General features: G+C 36.3%; 1 protein-coding gene across 5 annotated transcripts in view; it reads right to left on the bottom strand.

The window, feature by feature from the left end:
* The window catches only part of LOC122408124 (endoplasmic reticulum transmembrane helix translocase), a 326,148-nt gene that overhangs the window by 203,099 nt on the left and 109,607 nt on the right, over positions 1–13,442 (bottom strand). The window lies entirely within an intron of this gene.

The raw sequence follows: 13,442 nt of genomic DNA, 5'->3' as shown, positions 1-13,442 counted from the left end.
CTTTGCATCTGAATATCGATTTAGAGACTTAAAGCACATCTACCTTAGTACACTACCTCTACTCTATTATAAAACAACAATTTATTCTCATACGATTTTTTCAGGAAGGAGTAGTTACTTATACTAGAATTGAAGAGCTAGAGGTTCATCGCTGCACATTTTCTACAGTACTATATGGAAAGCAGACTACTCTATGCAGAGATTGTGTTTCCTACACTCTAGAAAAGTTGAATACCATTCCTGCATAAGGAAAACAAGCGTGTGCAATAGTGCCGTAATTCACGACTTTTGGCATCGAGTGCCCGTTTATATATGACGGTGGCTATCTTAAAGTAGTTCAAGGGATTTTGTCAAAAATAATAAAATGCCGCTTGAGTTCATAAAGAGTGAAAAGGATAAAGATAGACTATTGTTAAATGGTTTTCTGTATCATCGTGATAAAAAACATGAAACAAACGGAAACATTTATTGGCGATGCATTGACTATGGAGATAAGCATTGTCGTGGACGAGTCATCACCAACGCTGACAATGTTGTCAAAGAGGGTGTCCACAATCATGGCGGTAATGCAGCTTTTGTGATGAAAGAAAAAATCGTCCAGGCCCTCAAAGATTGCGCAAAATCGACAACGGAAAGTAATCACGAGATTGTTTCCCGTGCTGCTTCGGAAATTCCCGACAGCGTTGTGGCGGAAATGCCTTCGACTAGTTCACTAAAAAAAATGTTACGGAACAATCGTTCCGACGAAAAAAATCTCCCAAACCCGCCAAGTCGCGAAAGTTTGATACTACCTCCTCAATATAGAGAAACTGAAAAAAAAGAAAATTTCCTGATTTGGGATAAAGGAGCCATCGAAGATCGAATAATTATTTTCGGAACAGAAGAAAATCTGGACTTGTTGGCCACAGCTGAACATTGGTTCGCCGATGGTACTTTTGATGCGTGTCCTACATTGTTCTCACAATTATACACAATCCACGCAAGAATCGAAGACCGCATCATTCCATTGATTTTCGTACTGCTGTCTGGGAAATCAACATCATTTTATTGTGAGATGCTGCGAGCTATAAAAAATGCCAAGCCCAATTTGGAACCATCATCGATCCTTATTGATATGGAACTAGCTGCTGCTCGAGCACTCAAAGACGTTTTTCCCGATATTACAGTTAGATTCTGTAATTTCCATTTCAATCAAGCATTGTACAGAAAAATATCAGCTCATAATATGAAGATTCGGTATGACACTGACGAAGAGTTTGCACAAAAAATAAAATATTTTGCTGCGCTGGCTTTTGTTCCTGCTGACGATGTGGAAAATTTGTTCGACCGGCTTGTTGAAGAGGTGTTTCCTAATCCAGATGGTGATCTGGATAATTTCATTTTTTCGTTCGAAGAACAGTATATCGGTCGCATCGATCGCAGAGGAAACCGTAGATCCGGAAAGATAGCGATCAAATATTGGAACCAGTATGATGCCTGTGAGGCGGATCTTCCACGGACTAATAATAATATTGAGGGATGGCATCGAGGATTCAATGAAATTGTTAAAAGAAAAAATCCTTCCATATGGCATCTGATCGGAAGTTTGAAAATTGTGGAAAAATATAACCAACCATTATTTAGAGACAAGTTGAAATATTTGAGAGCCATCGCCAATCACTTGTCATTCTAAATTTGACAATCTAGTAGAACGACGAAAATTTCATACTAGATGTCATATTTCTTTGGATTTATCTAATTAAAAATACCGAGGAAAAATATTATTTTTTCAATTTCAAGTATGATCATAACGAGTAATAATTAATATAACGAGTATAATTTACAATTCAAATAACGGGAAAAAGTCCGAATAAATATCCCAATCTATACTTTATCGACAACTCGATCAAGAAAATACATTACCCAACAAAGACAAAACAGAAGAATAAAAAAAAATTGAAAAAGACAAACTAAAGTATTTTGTTCACAAAGTCATCGAAAAAGATATTTCGTTCATTTGATATAATTTATAGTTTCACGATATTACAGAATTCAAATAAAGTTCTAACAAAGTTAACTAAGAACTCAAAAAAACAAGAAGAAAAAAAAATTTTCAAAATCACACGATCTAAGGAACAACAAATATTGAAAAAAAAAATTTGTTTAATTTAAAAAAAAAATTTCAAATTGAAAAAAAATAAAAAAAAAATAAATGGAGCCAGAAACCACCACGTCCACGTCGTTGGCTCTGGGTAGTTCTAAGAGTGGTACATTGAGTGAGCAGTCTGAAAAAAATATTGATTAAAAAAAAAAATTATTTTTCCGCTACGATATAGTCATTTTCGTTATCGCTCGACAAATTTTCCATTCGATGACTTTTGCATTCGGTGAATTGTCCATTCGATGAGTTTTCCATTCGACGAATTTTCCATTCGACGAATTTTTCATTCGACGAATTTTCCATTCGATGAATAGTATTCGACGAATTGTCATTCGATGAATAGTATTCGGTGAATTGTCCGCGAACGTAGAAAATGATCTCATTTGTTTTGTAATTCGAAAATTCTGAATTCCTACAGGAAACGTATAGGTATGTACCATTACCCCTCGGACTAAAGTTATCCGATGTAAAATGTTTCAGTAAAAACTGATATAATTTTGTATATGAATTTCATCGGACAACCTGAAGCTCAGATACCGCCAGTGGTTCATGAACGACTTCTTAATAACGAAGTAGCTGAAGAGACCAACCGGCAAGTGCATCCTCAGTACGACGAGCCGCCGATCTACAGGGAAATCGGAATTCCTCACCTATTGATCGAAGACCGCATCGGACCAGTAGTATCCGCAAATCCGCCTCGGGAAGAAAATTTAAGTTTCCGCATCAGGTCGTGTCGTGGATGTATGGGAGCTGCACCAATCATGGCTTTTGTTCCATGCGGGCACCTTACTTTTTGCGAGAGGTGTTTTGAGCGCATGAAAGAAATAAATGCAGCAAATATCCACAATAACCTGTTCGTGATCGACGTTGAGGAGTATGCCTGGCCAAACTCAACGTGTCCTGTCTGCCGGCAACAGTACACAACGGCTCCGTTGTTCTTTATTATTCGATCGATGGGAGAGGCATGCAATGTGAAACATCCGAAAAAATGGAAAACTGAAAAATGTGAGTGTTCCACAAGCATAAGAACACTGCTAGTGTTGCCGAAAGCATGTATCAACATTAGTGATTGTTCATTACACTGATACAGAGCTTTTTTTTAATTTACTTGTCCCTATTCACGTTGGAGTGTCCATATTCATGGAAAAAAATCTGTTCAATACTGAGCTTAATTCCTCAATATTGCGACGTCACTCTGTCGATTATTAATGATGTCTTATTTTTTTTAGACATGTTTTACATTTCGAAACACCATTTCTTTCAACCCCCTTGTTTTCTCTTGTGGTTTCTTTAAATAAGGAAGATACAAGAACTCGACAAATCGGAAGTAGAAATGGAATAAAAATAATCCATCAATCAATGATGAATTTTTATTCTCTCTGAATAAAGAAGCCTTGATCCCTAGGTTTTTGACAGCTCTGTTTTTAAACCATTGTTAATAGTCATCCAAACCAAACTTTCTTTCGTTATTGCTTGTTTAGGAAGGCAAAAACCACCCTCACAGCCTTAAATCGATGTCGAAAATGGAATCAAGGATTTTTAACACAATTTGTTTTACACTAAGATTAAAAGGAAATACGAAAGAAAGTGAGAGAGTTATGAAGATTGCATTTTCAAATAAAAAATATGTGAAAAAAATGAAACAACAAGAGTAGTGAGATTGAGCTCGTAATATTACGTAATTGAGCTCATTATTTGACAAATTGAAAGCTTTAGTATCCAAAAAAACCACGAATAAGAGTGGGACAAAAAATTAAATCAGTTTACAAAACAATTAACAATTTTCATTCAGGCTTACAACAACGTTATATAGGCATAAATGTATATAGTTGACCAGAGCGAGACCGAGTGCTGTATGCATGTGTGTGTGTGTGTGTATGTATTCGTGTGTGGTTTTGCGTGTGTGAAATATGCTTGGTATGTGTATTGACGACCGAGGCCGGATTATCGGCCGTGTAGATTTTCGGAGACAGTTCGACCAGAGATCCCGTGTGGAGATCACCAATACTGGATAAGCCCAAATAAATCGGCCATTTTCCCCGTTTCTCAGTTTCTTTATTTCTACGACCTTAATATTCCTTACAAATCTCAGAAGTGGGATTAAGACAATTAAAGCCCCTCAAAAAAAAAAAAAAAGAGGGGGAAAAGAATACTCAGTCGGGATCTCGGAAAACTCGTGGTGTCAAAAAAGTGAAAAACGTGGTTCGATATTACGTAATTATCGACGGCGTGCGAATTCGGGGAAATCGAAGCGAAATAGTCGTGGTAATCTCGCAAGTTCGGTCGCGACTTTGATGCGAATTTTATGGTAATTATCGAAAGCGCGTTTCATCTCTTTTTTTTGAGGTGTTGTAGAGCCAGAGGAGACTCCGGCCTAACGGACGTGGCTGAGAGAAAGGGGGTGAGGATTTGAAACATCGTTATTGGGATCGCGAAGATCGCGAAGCTGAGAACGGACTGTCGGCAAAAAGGAAAAAAAAGACATTTTTTTCTTCAAGCGATCTAATTTGTGTGAAAAGAAGGCTGGGAACGGAACGCCAAGTACCTTCATCGGAGTTAAATTATTTTAAAACGTGACGACTAACCGACAAATTCGAAACCACGTGATCCGGGCGTGATTTATGTGGTGCTGTTTACGTACTTTCGGAGACTCGGTTTATTTTGACTCTCGCTCGGAGAGCGAAAGAGAGAGACAGACAATAAGGAGCACACAATCTCAAACGAATCGCGTATAGGCGCGGCCGATTAGTACATATCGAACTTGCTGTAAGAGTGTAGCGACTCACAGGAATATACGGCGATAGTCAGTGTGCGTAGTTGTGAACGCTGTGGGCAGTAGCTGTTCGCTCAAGCGCTGAGTTTTCGATAACAACATATTATGAAGGAACCGGGAGACTTGACGGTTCTCCAACTGAAAGCGAAGCTTCAGGAACGAGGACTCCCTTCCGCCGGTACAAAAATCGAACTAATCGCTCGATTACAAGAGAATGATCCAAGTGGTGAGTGGAGACAGGATTTTGAGGAATCGTCGAGCCCATCAGGCGAACCATCATCACGAAACGACCTTCCATGCCCTGAACCAGCGATAAATACTCAACGGGAGATCGATTTATTAAGGCGAGAGCGTGATCTCATGGAACGTGAACTCGAGCTAGCACGACGCGAACTCGAACTACTTCGGGGGAGCACATCCCCGGCAACTGTCGAAAGACAATCAAAAACGAACATTAAAGTCTTTTCGGATCTCCTGAGCGAGTTCAATGGAACCCAAAGCGCCTTTTCGAACTGGGTAAAGCAGTTACAATTATTGAAAACCTCATACGACCTGGACGACTGCGCGAGTAGAATTTTGGCGGGATCGAGGCTCAAGGGCAAGGCCCTCGATTGGTTCCACTCAAAACCTGAGCATGTCGAGATGAGTCTCGAACAGTTATTGGAAGAAATGCGAATAATGTTCGATCATCGACCAAACAAAGTTGCTCTACGCCGACAATTCGAGAGCAGAACATGGAAAAGTGGGGAAACTTTCAGTGATTATCATCACGACAAGGTCATACTGGCGAATCGAGTAGGAGTACCGGAGGACGAGATAATCGACTATGTTATCGATGGGATCCCAGACATGCGACTCCAGGATCAGGCGAGAATGCAACAATTCGACAACAAAACTTCAATGCTAGAGGCCTTTGAAAAAATCTCGCTTCGTTCAGTCAAGGGAGAGGGAAAAGGCGGCAATAGACACGATTATAACTACAGGACCACGCAAAGGTAACCACCAGCGTCGGTCGGCCAGAGTAGAAGCACGCACGCAGATACAACGGATCCTCGCCCGACACCGAAATGTTTTCATTGCCAAAAGGAAGGCCATCTGAAACCTCAGTGTCCCGAGCTCCCAAAGAGAGAGATTTCTTGCTTTGTTTGCGATAAATTCGGCCACTACGCACGGGACTGCCCGCACAAACCAACCCAGGTCAACAATGTATGTCCAATGCCCGAAGGCGATGAGTATCATAAAAACGTTGTTTACACTATGTATCCTAGCGGGGAAATGAAATCTATCGAATTGTTAACTTTACTAGATACCGGGAGTCCCATTAGTCTTGTAAAATTAAAATACGTTCCCGGAGACGTAATCGACGTTGCTAACGATCAAACCGATAAATTTCAAGGTATTAACAACAGTAGGATAACCATTCTTGGTTCAGTTTATTTCGATATACAAATGAATGGAAAATCACAAAGAGCGAAACTAATGGTAGTCCCGGATTCGACGATGATATCTCCGGTTATTTTGGGTCGTGATGCCTTAAAAATATTTGGACTTGGGTTAAAGGAATCGACTACCGAATACGATAACGAAACAGCGAATATAGCAAATATTGAAATATCCTCACCAAAAGAAAATGAGTCGGACCAGTTGAAAATAAACCCGATACTATCGATTGACATACAACAAAAAGTGAAACAAGTATTTAACGAGAAGTATTAAAATTGCATTCAAAAAATTATTGAACCAACTGTAAATAATTTCCACACGAAAATTCGAAAAAAATTTCACAAATCATGAAACAACATTACAATAAAAAAAATCCAAATCGTAATTATTATTTGAAGTGTCAAAAAATTCTAATAAAACGTAAGAAAAAAAACGAAAAACCAAAATGAAAAATTTTTTAAAATCAATTGAAAAAAATTTCCATCTATAAGTTACGCTCAGCATTAAAACATATAATATCAATTCGAGGCCAAGTATTTAATGATAATTCATCTAGAGTCGCGGTAGTGACTCAAAGACAAGTACATTTATGACGTCGCTGCCAGAGACTCTTTACAGGAGCCATCGCTTTTCTACTTGTTTCGAAAATTTCTTTCTTCAATAAAAAAATAATCACAGAATTTCATAGGATATTTCAACTTGACGTATTTTTTATTTATTTTTTTCCATCGATTGCGACCTCTTGCAACTCTGTAGCTCAACGCATTCGAAAGATATTAATTATTATTTTTTTAATTTCATCAGAAAATTGTGCATTTTTTCGCACTCATTTTTGATGTTTATTTGTTTCAAAAACTAGGGATATCTGGTTCCAAACATATTTTGTATACCTATATATTTCCGTGTCTGACATTTCTATTATGTGCATGGAATAATGAGGTTGGAACGCCGTCAGTGTCCAAGTTGACCTAACATGGTGACCATGGATGACACCTATATATATTGTGATCGTGATCGTGATGTGAAAGCTCCCTGATTTGAGTGCGCAGTAACTGTGTTAGTTGTATTTTAATTCAATAATCATTTAGTAATCATAAATTTTTTATATACTAAAGATATCGTGAGCATGATGTTGTGTTAGTGGTGTTTTAAACTCAAATTCCAATTCTATTTTTTTGAGAAGTGCTGGTGAGAATGCGGATGTGAAATTGTACTTAGGTCGACGGCTCCATGGTTTTCGATGTCTAGGACGACTGATCCATGGTTTTCGATGTCTAAGTCGACGGCTTCATGGTTTTCCATGTCTAGGTATATTTCTCCATAGTTTTCGATATCCAAGCATATTGCTCCATGGTTTTCGATGTCTAGGTATACTTCTCCATGGTTTTCGAAATCTAGGCATATTGTTCCATTTTCGATGTCTAGGTATATTTCTCCATGGTTCTCCATGTCTAGGTCGACGGGTCCATGGTTTCCGATGTCTAGGTAGACGGCTTCATGGTTTTCGATGTCTAGGTATGTTTCTCCATGGTTTTCGATATCTAGGCATATTTCTCCATGGTTTCCGATGTCTAGGTCGACGGGTCCATGGTTTCCGATGTCTATGTCGACGGCTTCATGGTTTTCGATGTCTAGGTATATTTCTCCATGGTTTTCGATATCTAGGCATATTTCTCCATAGTTTCCGATGTCTAGGTCGACGGGTCCATGGTTTCCGATGTCTATGTCGACGGCTTCATGGTTTTCGATGTCTAGGTATATTTCTCCATGGTTTTCGATATCTAGGCATATTTCTCCATGGTTTTCGATGTCTAGGTATATTTCCCCATGGTTTTCAATGTCTAGGTCGACGAGTCCATTGTTTCCGATGTCTAGGTCGACAGATTCATGGTTTTCCAGGTCTAGGTCCGTGGCTCCATTGTTTTCGATGTCAAAGCAGATATCAGCCCCAATAATTTTTTTGCCACGAATTTTGATAGTTATTATTAATTGTCCGAAAATTAGAATCACGAAGAACACTATTGTTATTTTCTTGAAAAAGTAGTAATTGGACAGGGGGTATTGCAAAATGCTTGAGAATTTGGAAGTTACCGTTAGTCGAGTCTCAATTGATTGAACAGTTTAAATTTGTGGAAATGAAATGATCAATTATGGAAATTATTGACAACTAATGAAAAATGTATTGCCAATTGACGGAAATTTTCCAATTGATGGAGAATGTTTTGCCAAATGACGTAAATTTGTCCATTAAATAAAAAGTTTTTGGTCAATCTATGAAGGCCGGATCGTTCTTCGTCAATTCGCCCACAATGCTGTTAAATGATTATATATTTATCGATAATGAGCGATACAATTTAGATATGGAATACGATAGATTGATGGAGATCGGGGGTTTTTGGGGCTGCTGAGCGCAATTCCAGTATCAGATTTCCTAGATTTCGAAAATTCAAAATGGCGGATCTTATATTCCAAACCACTTTTTGAAAAATTGATCCAACTGGCCTGAAACTTGTTATTCAGAGGTTTTTGGTGTCGCTGAACACGAATCTGCCGCCGACTTTTCTAAATTTCAAAAATTCGAAGTGATGAATCTGATATTTCGAACGAATTCTTGAACAACAATGCAATTGGCCCGAAACTTGTTACTGAAAGATTTCCGGGGTCGCTGAGCAGAAATCTGATGTCGAATGATTAAAATTTCAAAAATTTAAAGTGTCGAATATAATATCTTGTAGGACTTTCTTAAAATCAATCCCATTGACCTGTAATTATTTCTCGAGAGTTTTTGTGACTGCTGAGCACAATTCCGATGTCAGATTTCCATAATTTCGAAAATCAAAAGTGTCGACCTAGCCATCGAAAGCCATAGAGCTGTCGACCTGTCAACATCGAAAGCCATGGATCCGTCGACTTCGACATCGGAAACCATGGATCCATCGAACTAGACATCAGAAACCATGGATCCGTCGACCTAGACATCGAAAAACATGAAACCGTCGACCTAGACATCGGAAACCATGGAGAAAAATAACTAGACATCGAAAATCATGGAGCCGCAGACCTAAGCGTCGAAGATCTTCACGAACGTATCGCATACTATGTATGCGTAAACCAGACAATGTATGATCTACCAATTGGTCAAAAATGTCTCTAAAATTGAATTTTATATGATCAATTGACAGAATATTTTGGATCAATTGAAAAATTTTCGTCAATTGGCAATATCACCTTTATTAATTAGAAATTGGTTGGTCAATTGGTAATATCTCCTTCATCAATTAGAAATTGGTTTTTCAATTGATAATGTATTTTGAAATAATGACTGATTTAAATTTTTAATCAACTGATAATAATTATTTTCCCAATGTGCATTTTTGATCAATGTAAAAATTAAAAATGAAAAAATTTTTTTTTGACGATCTCTGGATGATACTAAGGTCGAGAAAAGAAGTTGGCCGAGAAACGCCAAAAATAGTTATGCGTTTTTCTTAGAACAAATTGAGAAATAAATCAACGATAACAGATCACATCTATATATTGTCGTAATATAAAGAAGAGATGAACCGGTCTTCACTATCATGATTTCGATTTTTTAATATCTTGTTAAATTTCAAGTTCACGGTGCACAAAAAGTCGGCAAATAAACATGAAATACAGCATGAATGCTGTGAAAAACTGAAGACAAGTACATTTATGTCCCCTGGACAGCCCTCGTCAAATATTAATTCATTACAACGTATGAAAATCTATGCTCAAAAAAAATTGAACACCTATAAAAAACTACAAGCTCGTCATAGCAGCTCAAGAAAAAATGATTGAACCCTCAAAAAATAAAATCATACATTGTTTCTTGAAATTGTAAAAGGTATTGTCCGAGTATAAGTCTGCTTCTAAAAAAACTATCCAAAAACCAAACTCATCATACACTTTATGAAAAACCTTCTTCATTATCATTCAAAAGAATATCGAACCTCGTAAAAACACGCTTCCTTCCAAATAATTATTACAAAATAATTCACAAAAATGACGTCTCAAATGACCATCTCAAATGCATTAATGAATAACCTCGAACCTGTGATATGGAAATACGTAATCTCAAGACGTTCCGCTTAAAGGAACTGAACGTTGTCAAATAAGTGCAAAAGTGAAAAGTACATTGCATTGAGAACCGAAAAAATACAAATGTAATATATTTAAAGAAGATTAACCCAAGAACGCATGACTGGGGTGTGAGCACACCCCACGCGAACTTCAAACTACGCTCCCGTCCTAACAAGCGACATTATCGACTGATTATCGACGGATTTTTTAATATATAAATTCAATTGAAATTAGTTTTATCGTAAATCATTCTTTTCGTTTTAAAAAAACGAAGAAAATGGTGTAGGATAAAGTCAGTTTAGCATCGTAGGACCGGATTTATAAGCAGAAAAAGAATGAGGTGCGTTCAAACCCCGGTCATGAGGTTGAGGGTATGAAAAAAGACACATGAGGTGTAGGGTTAAAAATTACAAATAATCAAATGATAAACAAAAGAAAAACAAAAACACAAAAAATCGCAAACACAAAAAGTTATAATAACAAAAAATTACAAACAAAAAAAATTACGAAGATTTTAACTTACTAAATAGTCAACTAAATTATTGAATTTTAGCCGTTGTGAAATCATGTTCTAATGGGCTTTGAGAATACTCGTCTGCCTCAGAACGTTTTAGCTAAATTACTAAAAGATCGATAACCATAAAAGTTACAAAATCTTGCTTTTAAGCAATTATATAGAAGAACAATGCCACCCATTTTTTTAATAACCAGCACATATAAAACTGTGGTTAATTTCGAGTTGAGAATACTCTTCCGGCCCAAGGAGTCCTGACTGAGTTACAATTCGACAGTAGAAACGTATAAGGAAACCGAAATCTTCCTGCCCATAACTTTTTGAGAAAATGGCTAATCCAAAATATCACATCAAAGGTGAAGTCATTTTTCACTTTATGATAGTAGAGATTTATAAGAAAATCGATTCTTCTCCGACTTTCAGGATCCCCTGGTATGATTCACTACATATTCGACGTCGATTGGATCGGTACAAGTTATTTTTAAATACGTGTTAAAAGTACTTGTCCGGCCCATCACTTTCTATTCAAATTGCTCATTCATAAAAAGATCAAAGACGAAGCTAATCCATATGTTAATATCATGGAACAAAAAAGTACTTTTAACACATATTTAAACATAATTTGTATCGATCCAATCGACGTCGAATTTTGTGAATAATACCAGAGGATCCTGAAAGTCTGAGAAGAATCGATTTTCTTATAAGTCTCTGCCACCATATAGTAAGAAATGACTAGCTTGCATGTGATTCTTTTGGATTTGAAAGCTTCTTAGAACAATTCAATAATGTCAAAATTTGGAGTTACTAATAAAATACTTCTCCACCGATTGATATCATAAATTTTAGTGCTGCACGTAATTCAAATGGTAACTTTTTTCAATTCATTAGAAAATACTTGGCCTCGAATTGATATAATAAATTTTAATGTTGCACATAAATTAGATGGAATTTTTTTCAATTGATTTAGCTGTTCGAATCAAATAAGAAGAATGAGGCATCGGTTTCCAAAATGATTTCAAGCGCGATTTTTCGGTTTTTTTTTTTACTTGTTATTTGATTCTTTTGATACTTTAAAAAATAGATACAGATTAGTTTTTTGTTTTAATATAACGTTTTTTCAAGATTTGTGAAATTTTTTGCGAATTGTTCTGTATTTTTTTTAAGAAATAATTTTTTTTATAATTAAAAAAAAATTTTGTTCGAAGTTTTTTTTTATGTGTGGAATTATCGGCAAACGAGAGACCATCAATGTACTTGTCCCAACCTTTGTTTTCCCTAGGAGAAGTTTATGGTTTTTAAGTTTTCTTCAAATATATGGTCGGATGCGGCATTCCTTCGCCGAGCTTCCGATTGAAAACCATGCACGCCAAGTTTGTGTGTAATAGTGACAATGAATTTGTGCAGTACATCGCATAAATACAACGTATGCACTTGTACACGTATTTGCGCTTTTCTTTATAAAAGGTTCTTGTATCATATTGTGTAAAATGTTTTAAGTTTATAACCTGAGCTAGCATAAAAGCAGATGATAATTTCTTAAAAATTGCAGAATCATTCTGGAATCCTTTGTTGCTCTGCGACGCTTGCTGGAAAATTTTCCTGAAGAAGTGAGTGCTTAGGGCTAAAAGTGTACACGAATGAATTCCACAGGAACCTTCTTTCATTCACTGTACTTGGCTACGTTAAAAAATGATCTCATTTTTTTTTTATTTTCAAAGTTCTGAATTCCTACAAGAAACGTAATTCATTCACTGTATATGTTACAATAGATCTCATGATTTTTCATAGTTAATAATTTTTTCATATTTTTTTATTGACAATGCAAAAATAGAAAATCATTTAAAACTACGGTCGCGACTTTTTAATACTTGGCGTGCCTTTTTTACTTTTTAGAATATACTTGGCCTTGAATTGATATAATAAATTTTAATGCTGCACATAAATTAGATGGAATTTTTTTAAATTGATTTAGCTGTTCGAATTAAATAAGAAGAATGAGGCATCGATTTCTGACATGATTTCAAGCGCGATTTTTCGGTTTTTTTATTTTTTACTTGTTATTTGATTCTTTTGACACTTAAATAAATAGATGCAGACTAGTTTTTTTTTAAAGATAATGTTTTTTCAAGATTTGTGAAATTTTTTTCGAATTGTTTTGTATTTTTTTTGTATAAAATAATTTTTTGACTATTAAAAAAAAACTTTTGTTTAAAGTTTCAAGTTTTAGTTTAAGTTTTAAGTTAAAAAACACTTTTGTTTAAAGTTCTTTTTATGGATAGAATTATCAGCAAACGAGGGGCCATCAATGTACTTGTCCCAACCTTTTTTTTCCTAGGGGAAGTTTATGGTTTAGAACTATTCACTAAACAATGGCGCAGCCGGTTTTCTTCTGACACATTTTACACGAAATTCTCACGCCAAATCTCCGTAGAGATTTGTGGAGAAGACAGTGGGAGACCGGGTTTTCAATG

The sequence above is a fragment of the Venturia canescens genome, chromosome 3, assembly GCF_019457755.1.
Source record: "Venturia canescens isolate UGA chromosome 3, ASM1945775v1, whole genome shotgun sequence".
NCBI lineage: Eukaryota > Metazoa > Arthropoda > Insecta > Hymenoptera > Ichneumonidae > Venturia > Venturia canescens.
The sequence above is the reverse complement of the archived record's forward strand: the minus strand, read 5'-3'. Positions and strand labels throughout refer to the sequence as shown.